This window comes from Crocodylus porosus, unplaced genomic scaffold (genome assembly GCF_001723895.1).
Source record: "Crocodylus porosus isolate Cpor-Errol unplaced genomic scaffold, CroPor_comp1, whole genome shotgun sequence".
Classification (NCBI taxonomy): Eukaryota; Metazoa; Chordata; order Crocodylia; family Crocodylidae; genus Crocodylus; species Crocodylus porosus.
This window is the reverse complement of record NW_017728951.1, coordinates 38,367,753-38,377,004: the sequence shown is the minus strand read 5'-3', so window position 1 is coordinate 38,377,004 and position 9,252 is coordinate 38,367,753. Positions and strand designations below refer to the sequence as shown.

Genomic DNA, 9,252 nt, shown 5'->3' with positions numbered 1-9,252 from the left:
GGCCGAGCTCCGCCCCGCGGCGGCGGCCCGCTTGCCCGGCCCGGCAGCCTCTGGCCCCTTGTGGACGTGCTGGAGGGCGCGAGGGGAAGGAGCCGGCGGCGCGGGGCGAGCACTTACAGCGGGTCCTGACGCCGGCTCTGCCGGGCGGCCTTAATCCTGGGCGCGGGAGAGACGTCTGCCCCCACCCCTGCGCCCGGGCTTCTGGGCTCCCGTCACAAAGTAAGTCCCCCCGGCTCCCCGGCCGCTCTGCGCCTCTCTGCTCGCCTGCGCCACATGGAGAGGGAGCAGGAGGCCGATCCCCGCCGACTGACTCCCATTCACTGCGGCCATTCACTTTATGGAAGGCAGCCGGCGCCCCCAGCCAGCTGCTCCCCGGCTCCGCACGCTCAGCCCGCCCTCTGCCCAGCTGCGCGTCCCGGGGCTGGCCCCACCCCGCTCCAGCTGTGAGCCCCTCGGCGCCGCCCCGCCGGCGCAGGGCCCGGCCGATTTGCATCCCGAGGCCCTCCCCATGCACTTGCCTGGTAGGGTGGCGAAACCCCTGCCCCTCTCCTTTTCTCTCCGCCTATTACAGCTGCTCGAGCTTCAGCGCTCCGAGGGTGTTAGGCCGCCCAGAGCAGGGCTCGTGCCCGCCTCCAGCCAGGCAGCCCAGCACATGGGAAGCCGCACCTCTCCCCCCTCTGCTCCCTCCTGCTAGCCGGTGCCCCAGTGCAGATGGGGCCTCTCCATTCCACCCCCAGGGCCTTAGCAGTGGGAAGCCCCTGCTGGTCAGCTGGCGGACTCTGCTAAACAAGCCATTCTCCTTCTTGGGCCTTTGGGGTACTCTGATGATTCAGCAGGTGAGATACTGCAATGTGTGCAGCTTTATAAATACCTTGGGAAGCCAGGACGGATTCCACGTTGTACAACCAAACACAAATCTCACTTCAGTTGACAAGTGGCCTCATCATAGTGAGAGCCCACTAGCATGGCGCCCTACCACCTAGTTTCTAGATTATCATTTACACTTTGATCTTTGCCTCTGCCTTTGTCTCTCTCCTTTCCCCCTTAGGCATTCACTTCAATGATAGTTTATAAAGAGCTTTGAGATCTAGTGACAGAGAGCTCATCTACCCTAGCACCTGTGTTGAGCATTTTTATTTCCATCTTTCAGCCAGGGACACAAGGCATATCTGCTGGGGAAAGCAAGTGACACAGTGAGCAATTTGTTGGTTGTATAGGTGGAATGTTTTTGATTGCCAAGCTGGAGGTTAATAGTACAATAATACTGTACTTCTGTTGTTAATACATGTCACTTTTCCAAGGCTAGAGCCAGTTATTCAAGTATACAGGATATAGACTAGTTTAGTCATGCACATCCTGCCAACCTAATACCCTCTGTAGTTTTAGGAACATATTCTTCTCCCACTAAACTCTGTGATCAAGCTTTCATTCACTTTAGTGTTGCACAGTCAGACCCTTACTCGAGTGTGGTACTGTATTGCTCTCCATTTCCTGTCCAGAAGTGCACTGTTAGGCCCCAGTCCTGTAAATGTTTGCACATCAGTGTAACTTTTGTCATAGCAGTAGTCCCACTAACTCAAATGCATAGAATCAAGCATGTGGGGAAGTGGTATAGAGTGGTGTTTTTGTTGTTATGTTCCAGTCTGGAGTGTATTGCATGGTAGGTTTTATCACTGGAAGGTGTCTGTGGGCCTAGATGGGTCAAATACTTATTTTTCCATTCAGATTTCCTTGAGGTCATTTCTATGTCAACCTTTCCGGAGATTTATGATGGCAAAGGTCACCCTCAAGCTCTCTCACTGATATGTTTTAGAGATTAGGAAGTAGTATTGTGAGAATAGGAATGAATTTAATATTGTGTAATTTATGAGTTGTATTTAGAGAGTCTGTTAAATGCGTAACATGACATATGGATATGTACCGGAATATGAATATGCCAAGAGCAGGTATGCTACAAGGACTTAGATTTTATGGGTTAAGTTCAATACCATGCACAAACAGATGTATCCCACACATAATAGTGGGTAACCCAGGAAATTATCATCAAATTGACTTTATCATTGGAAGCATGTGTTGTTAACATAAACCTGAGCCCTTGCAGAATTCAAAACAAGAACCAATAGAGGCGGCAATACACTGAATCACTCTTTTTCTTCTCAAATACCAACATATCTTTACATATACCAGCCCCAATTTTGAGAAGAACAGTAGCATTACCACTGTATCTGTGATACTTTGTTACCACATCTCATGGGCAAACTCAATTTCATAGGTAAGGTTTGAGGTAACAGAGGGAATTTCATATGTAAGAGACACCCTTGGCGTGCCCACCTTTGGGATAATTAATGAACTATACATCTTCTTCCTTGGGGGAGGTATTCTGCTTGGTGCATGGAGATGAGCTAGATTGGGGACTCATACATAGACATAGATTTCATAGACATTAGGGCCGGAAGGGACCTTGCGAGATCATCAGGGACAGGAAGTTAGCTGGGGTCAAATCACTCCAGGAAGAAATGCCAATAAGTATTTCTTAAAGGTATGCAGACTAGGTGCTTGCACCACTTTGCACTTTTTAAAATGTGTGGACCACATTGGCACTGGAGATAGTAAAAAAGAGGAATTGTCCACAGGACAACCAGTCACTTCCTTTTTTGTAATGGCATTGTGCCCCTGCAGAAAACACAGTAACAAATGGAAAAAAAAATAACTAAAGGAATCTGGGCGCCGCACTTCGGGAGGGATGTGGACAGCATGGAGAGGGTCCAGACGAGGGCCACTCGCATGATCAGGGGACAGCAGGGCAGGCCCTATGAGGAGAGGCTACGGGACCTGAACCTGTTCAGCCTCTGAAAGAGAAGGCTGAGGGGGGATCTAGTGGCTTGTTATAAACTAGTCAGAGGGGATCAGCAGGCATTGGGGGAGTCCCTGTTCCCCCGAGCACTGCCAGGAGTCACCAGGAATAATGGTCACAAGCTGGCAGAGGGTAGATTTAGGCTGGATACCAGGAGGTGCTACTTCACGGTCAGGGCGGCTAGGATCTGGAACCAACTTCCAAGAGAAGTGGTGCTGCCTCCTACCCTAGGGGTCTTTAAGAGGAGTCTAGATGAACACTTTGCTGGGGTTATCTGACCCCAGTATTCTTTCCTGCCATGGCAGGGGGTCTGACTAGATGATCTACTCAGGTCTCTTCTGACCCTAGAAACTATGAAACTATGAATAAAGGTATTTTGGCTATTTAAATTTACCAGCTAGAACTGGGAACCAGCATCACAGCTTGATAGACCACTGGCAGGTGCTTTGTAGACCATCATTTTGAGAACTGTTGGATGAGACGATCCTCAGACCTGAACTGGTCCAAACTCTAAGTTCCTGCAGGACTGGGTCTCGTAGGAGTTTCTCTGGAATGTTTCATGGTGTGTCCTTTGCCACTGATTTGAAAATACCTTGTAGCAGTTTCAGACTGGCTCCAAACAAGCCACTTCAACAGAAGAGCTTTCCCTCTTGGTGAAGAATTCCATTGTACCAGAGACCATCGTCTTCATCCCACAGTTGTAGTTCGTTTTTTAGATATCCTGGGCCCAAGACCCAGAGCGCCTGCAACCTTGCATGTGATTCAGTATTGTATGGAAACCCAGAGCAAGGAATGGAGAACAAGTGTGAGGCACCTGCAGTAGGCTGTGTCGCTGAGAAGGCCTGCTGCAGCATTTTGAAGTGGTTTCTTATGTCCTATGGGCTTTATTGACTGCCATATTCCAGTCAAGAGATGATAGAAGCATAAATAACTGAGGCAGCTCATCATCTACCAGGTTTGGATGGTGTCTTCTAGTCATCCAAAGGTGATAGCAAGCATAATCTGTAGGTGTTGCTTTGTGAGACTTTATTCACATCAAGGAATCCCAGAGCCCTCCTAATATATGGACTGAAGTAACTATTTGTAGATGTGCAACTTCAAACAAAGGTGACAGTGAGATGTTTGCCAATCTGACAGACTACTTTATTTTGCTTACCAGCATCACCTACGACTGGCTGAGGTTCAGGTTCAACTAGTTGAACAGCACTGGAGAGCTGATTTCATCTAAGCACTGAGCCAACTTGGTGGCAATCATACAGGGAAGGAAGGGCAGGTAGAGCTGATGTTGTCTGCATCAGCTGGCACTTGAATCCACATTATTTGGTCAGTTCACCTAGAGCAGGGATCAACAACATTTTTGGGCAGTGCCGAAAACACCCACAACTTCAACTTGTAAGATGTTGGTGTGCCGGGGTGGATGATGGGGGAGCCACAAGGGGCCCAATCCTTGCTGTTGGTGTGTAGCCCTGGCCCCTTCCCTGCTACCCACGCAGAGGCATGTGTGCCAAGCAAAATGCATTTGAGTGCCACACTATGGCATCCGTGCCGAGGGGTTGTCTACCCCGACCTAGAGGCTGCATGTGGATGTTAGAAAGGACAAAAGACAATCCTCATGTGACTGTGAGGTGTCTAGTATTTGAACGTGGAGTTTCCTATCTGGTACATCCTTCTACAAAGAATTCAAACCATTTTTGTACATTCTTTGTGATTTTTTATCTCTCTTTCAGGTGAGAAAACACCATCTCCTAGATTACGGTATCACATGCTGAAGGGAAGTCCAGGAAAGTGATAATGGATGATTGCTTTTTTTTCTATTGACAGGTGATCATTCATCAAAAAAGCAATTGCCATTTCATATCCTGGCCTTCATGTAGATTGTACCAGGTGTACAGTATCAGATTTCCTTAAACTAGCTTGTAGCTGCCATTTGTTCTCTGTGAAAAAATTAGGCGACTGTGGTGTCAATGCCTACACAGTCAGATGGGTCACAAATTGGCTGGAGGGCCGCACCCAGAGAGTGGTGGTGGATGGGTTGTTTTGGACCTGGAGGGATGTGGGCAGTGGGGTTCCCCAGGGCTCGGTCCTTGGGCCCGCACTGCTCAACATCTTCATCAGCAACTTGGACAAGGGGGTGAAAAGCACCTTGTTTAAGTTCGCGGATGACACTAAGATGTGGAGAAGTGGGCACGTTAGAAGGGAGGGACAGGCTGCAACTAGACCTGGACAGGTTACAAGGGTGGGTGGATGAGACTAGGATGGGTTTTAATACAGACAAATGCAAGGTACTGCACTTGGGAAGAAGGAACCAGAACCATACCTACAGGCTGGGGAACTCCCTTCTCATCAGCACAGTGGCAGAAAAGGATCTTGGAGTCCTGATTCCAAGATGAACATGAGCTGCCAATGTGAGGACATGGTCAGTAAGGCCGCACGCTGTCATGCATCCATAGATGCACCACGAGCAGGTCCAAGATCCTCCCCTTGTATGTGACATTGGTTAGGTTGCAGTTGGAGTACTGTGTCCAATTCTGGGCACCGCACTTCAGGAGGGGTGTGGACAGCATCAAGTGGGTCCAAAGGAGGGCCACTCACATGGTCAGGGGGCAGCAGGGCAGACCCTACGAGGAGAGGCTACGGGACTTGAACCTGTTCAGACTCCACAAGAGAAGGCTGAGAGGGGATCTGGTGGCCATCTAAAAACTTACCAAGGGGGACCAGTGGGGAATGGGAGAGACCCTGTTTCCCTGAGCACTACCAGGAGTAACTAGGAAAAACGGCCATAAGCTGACTGAGAGTATGTTCAGGCTGGACATTAGGAAGCACTACTTCACAGTCAGGGTGACTAGGATATGGAACCAACTTTCAAGGGAAGTGGTGTTTGCTCCTATCCTGGGGGTCTTCAAAAAGAGGGTAGATAATCACCTAGCTGGGGTTGTTTGACCCCAGTACTCTTTCGTGCTATGGCAGGGGCTTGGACTTGATGATCTGCTCAGGTCTCTTCTGACCCTACCAATTATGAAACTATGAAACTTGCTCAGAAAGGGAATAGTTGGATGAAACCAGTGTTTCCAGGATGGTTTCTTCAGATACTTGGGTAAATGGCATGTATGAATACAATTAGTTCCTAGGCACTACAAGAATTGGTGACCTGTGACAGAGATTCCCTGAATGCTGCCCTTTTCCAGGGTACCTGTTGACTCCTAGGCAAAGTGTCTGACCTTTTCCCCTGAGGATTATTATCAAAAACTTTCAAATGAAGGTTATGACTCAAAGTTCCAAGGCATCTCAGACTTTTTAACTGTCTGTGGGATTTCTATGTCACACATGACCACGGGCCCAAGACTGTCCTTTTCAGAAGACTGTACTATTCATGAAGTCTGCTTAGTCACTGTTTACTGAAGAACAATTTTTCAGTCCATAGTGTTCCTTCTGGTGTTAGCATGGCAGAGACTGTGCTTGTGTCACTGCATAATGGCAGAGAGCATGTCATAAGAGACAACAATCATGCATGTAGCTTGAGGAGACGCACATGCTTCTTGTGTCCTAGACATACTGTAGGGTTTCTTTGTGACTTTGTCAACTGCTGAAGGTTGTCCCCTAGGCTAGTTTTCCTTAGGGAGCAGTTCTTCCTTGTCAGTTCAGTTTAGAATTGCTAGAAAGTGACATCTGGCTAAGTGACAGCAGTGTCCATACTACAGACTGTTCACACTCTCCATCTGATTAGTCACCATGGTCCTCTTCATTGCCCATGCTGACAAAGATATGTTGAAGGCTTTTCCTGAACGGCAAAATAAACCGGTCACTAAATAGTGTCAGTGTGGTGAGTCATGACTTACCCATGTGTAATTATCCATCAGCAGGATTGGCTGTAGGACAGAGCAGCGGTTGACTAAGGCAGCAAAATATTCAATGCCTCTTTGTAGGGTGTCCATGGGCTGGCAGGCGGTGGACATTTTCTTATTTGCCAAGGATAACAGAACTTGCAAAGTTGGTTCTGTCTGTCATTGCAGGCTACAGGCGCAGAGATGGCTGGCTGTAGATTTGAGGTATAACAAACATTACTAGCAAAGACTTTGAGGGGGGCAGGTCTTATGCTGGTTGGGGGTAAGGTGGAGCCAAGTGGTGGAGTAGGGAGAAATGGGACATTTTGGCCTAAATGATGACCACTATGGCAAATAACAACTTGCAGTCATCTATTGTAGAGGTGTGATCTGTGGAGACAGCAGTGATCTAACTCAGTTACTATCAACATTTTTAGACCCAAGGCATTCCTTGATAGATTCTAGGCATCCCTCAATAGACTTGAGACACCCCTCAAAGATGCCAATTCTTAGTTTTCACTTTTTTATGGACCACAGTAAAAGACAGGAGCACCTCTTCTGTTACAAAAAACTTGGACAGGCTACAACAGGTTAGAATATTTTTAACACTACAGATTCCTTTTGAAAATTGTGTGTTTATCTTGTGAATCGTGTTTGCAATAATTGTGTGGCATCCCAGAACACCCTAAAAGGATCTTAAGGCACCCTAAAAGGATCTCTTCAAGTAGCTGGTCTAACTTGAAGAGACTGTGTCTTGAATTTGGGAAACAGCATCCAAAGACTACAGTGCAGAATGTCACGCTGTAGCCTTCCATAAAGCTTGAGATCAGTGTGATAAAATAACTGTCAAATATCAAGGTTGAGATGAGGTTCAGAGGCATTTGAGATGAGGTTCAAAGGGTGGTGCAGGCCTGAATCTTTTCAGATGCTGCACAATTGTATCAGCCCAATTTTCTGTCAGGACAGCACAGTGATGGGTCACGCCTGAAGACTCTTCAGTCTGGATAACACCATACAATATTGTGAGAACTTTCTACTATCTAGACAGCACGGTGCTGTATTATATTGTTTTTCTCTCCAGACAATGCAGTGCTGGATTGTTAAGTAGAAATGCAAAGCACATTGCAATGTTTGTTCTTTATTAATGCCTTGAGATATATTTGGGCGTATGCTGCAGGCTCCTGGCTGGCTCAGGCTCCGTGACAGGCTTCTATAAACAACAATTCAGCACTTCACAGGACATCCTCATTTACATCTGAGCTGTGCTGCTTACCTCTGAAGGGCTGAGGGGCATGAATATTTTTTTAGTCCCTGCTCAATGATCCTGGGTGCTTGAGTCACCTCCTGTTAACTTGTGCTTCCTGGAAGAGACTAGCCACAACTGGAGAGTGCTGCATCCCTCCCATGTCCTCCTTACAGGGCATGGGTGAAAGTAGGAGCAGAGGGCAAAAAAGTGGCCATGCTAGCCTTGTCATCTGGAATCCCATGGGGCTAGCGAGACTCCAAGCTGGCTTCTTAAAGAATGTTCCTGGGTATCTTTTTGTGTTGCTTGAGCAGTGCAAAAGGAAAGGAGCAAAACCCAGGATTTGTCCCTATGCCCTTGCAAGCTTAATTTATTACCGTATTAACTTGTGAATCCCTTTGAGGTAGGTCTGTGTTCTAATGTCTGTTTCATGGACTAGGAACCAGCAATACAAATAACTATATGACTTGCCAAAGCCAAGGAAGGAATTGATATAGGCAGCAGGAGTAAGAGCTCCTGGCTCCCTGGCCTATGCATAAGAAGATGCTAGAAAATGCAGCCTCTACAACCTTCTTAAAACAAATTATCTTCTTGCTTGTTGTAGTAATAGTTGGGAGTCTCGTACTTGTAGCCCTGCAGGCTTTTACACACAGGGTGCCTCTCAACATATGTACATACTTTAGCTATCAGGAATAGAGTGTTATACTGATAGTCAGAGCTGACTCTTGTTTCCTTAGAAAGCAAGAAACAGAACTTTCAGTGGACACCAGTGAAAGGTCAGAATTCCTACCACTGACATCCAGAGACCCATCACAGAGGTGAACAATAGGGCAATACACATTACACATTTTTGAGATGCTCTGTATTAGCAGAGGAGTCCAAGCTGAGACTGGTTCTCTGGCCCTGAGTTTCCAGAACCTGAATATTTTCAAAAGTTTAGGTTCCAGGTGTATGTTCAACAGCTCTTAAGTTCTCTCTTTGATTCCTTAGCAGGTGATATCCAAAGTGTTTTAGGAAAAGTGGCATTTGGGCTCAGAAGGAAATGGTAACAGCTTCATGGGTAAAGTGCCCCTTAAAGCAAAGTGCACATGCACTCAAAAGGAACTAAATATGTATAAGGCCCAATCTGCCCTGTAAGCATGACAGCTGGATGTTACAAGGTGGTGAGATTTGGTACTGTTCCCCGTCCCACTCGTGCCACTTCCATGAGGCAGGTTGCCAGTACTAAGGCACATTTTTAAAACATTAATTTTCCATCTTATCTTTGCAGCCAGCAGCAAACTCTGCTCTTTTCTGCATACCTGCTTCTTGCCCTCTTTTGGCCATCTCTGAAG

General features: G+C 47.2%; 1 protein-coding gene across 1 annotated transcript in view; it reads right to left on the bottom strand.

The window, feature by feature from the left end:
* The window catches only part of PITX3 (paired like homeodomain 3), a 32,697-nt gene extending 32,312 nt beyond the window's left edge, over window positions 1–385 (bottom strand). Inside the window, exon 1 of the mRNA XM_019556363.1 lies at window positions 118–385. The gene's annotated coding sequence lies outside the window, so the exon portion shown is untranslated. The remainder of the gene's footprint in view (window positions 1–117) is intronic.
* Window positions 386–9,252: the final 8,867 nt, after the last annotated feature.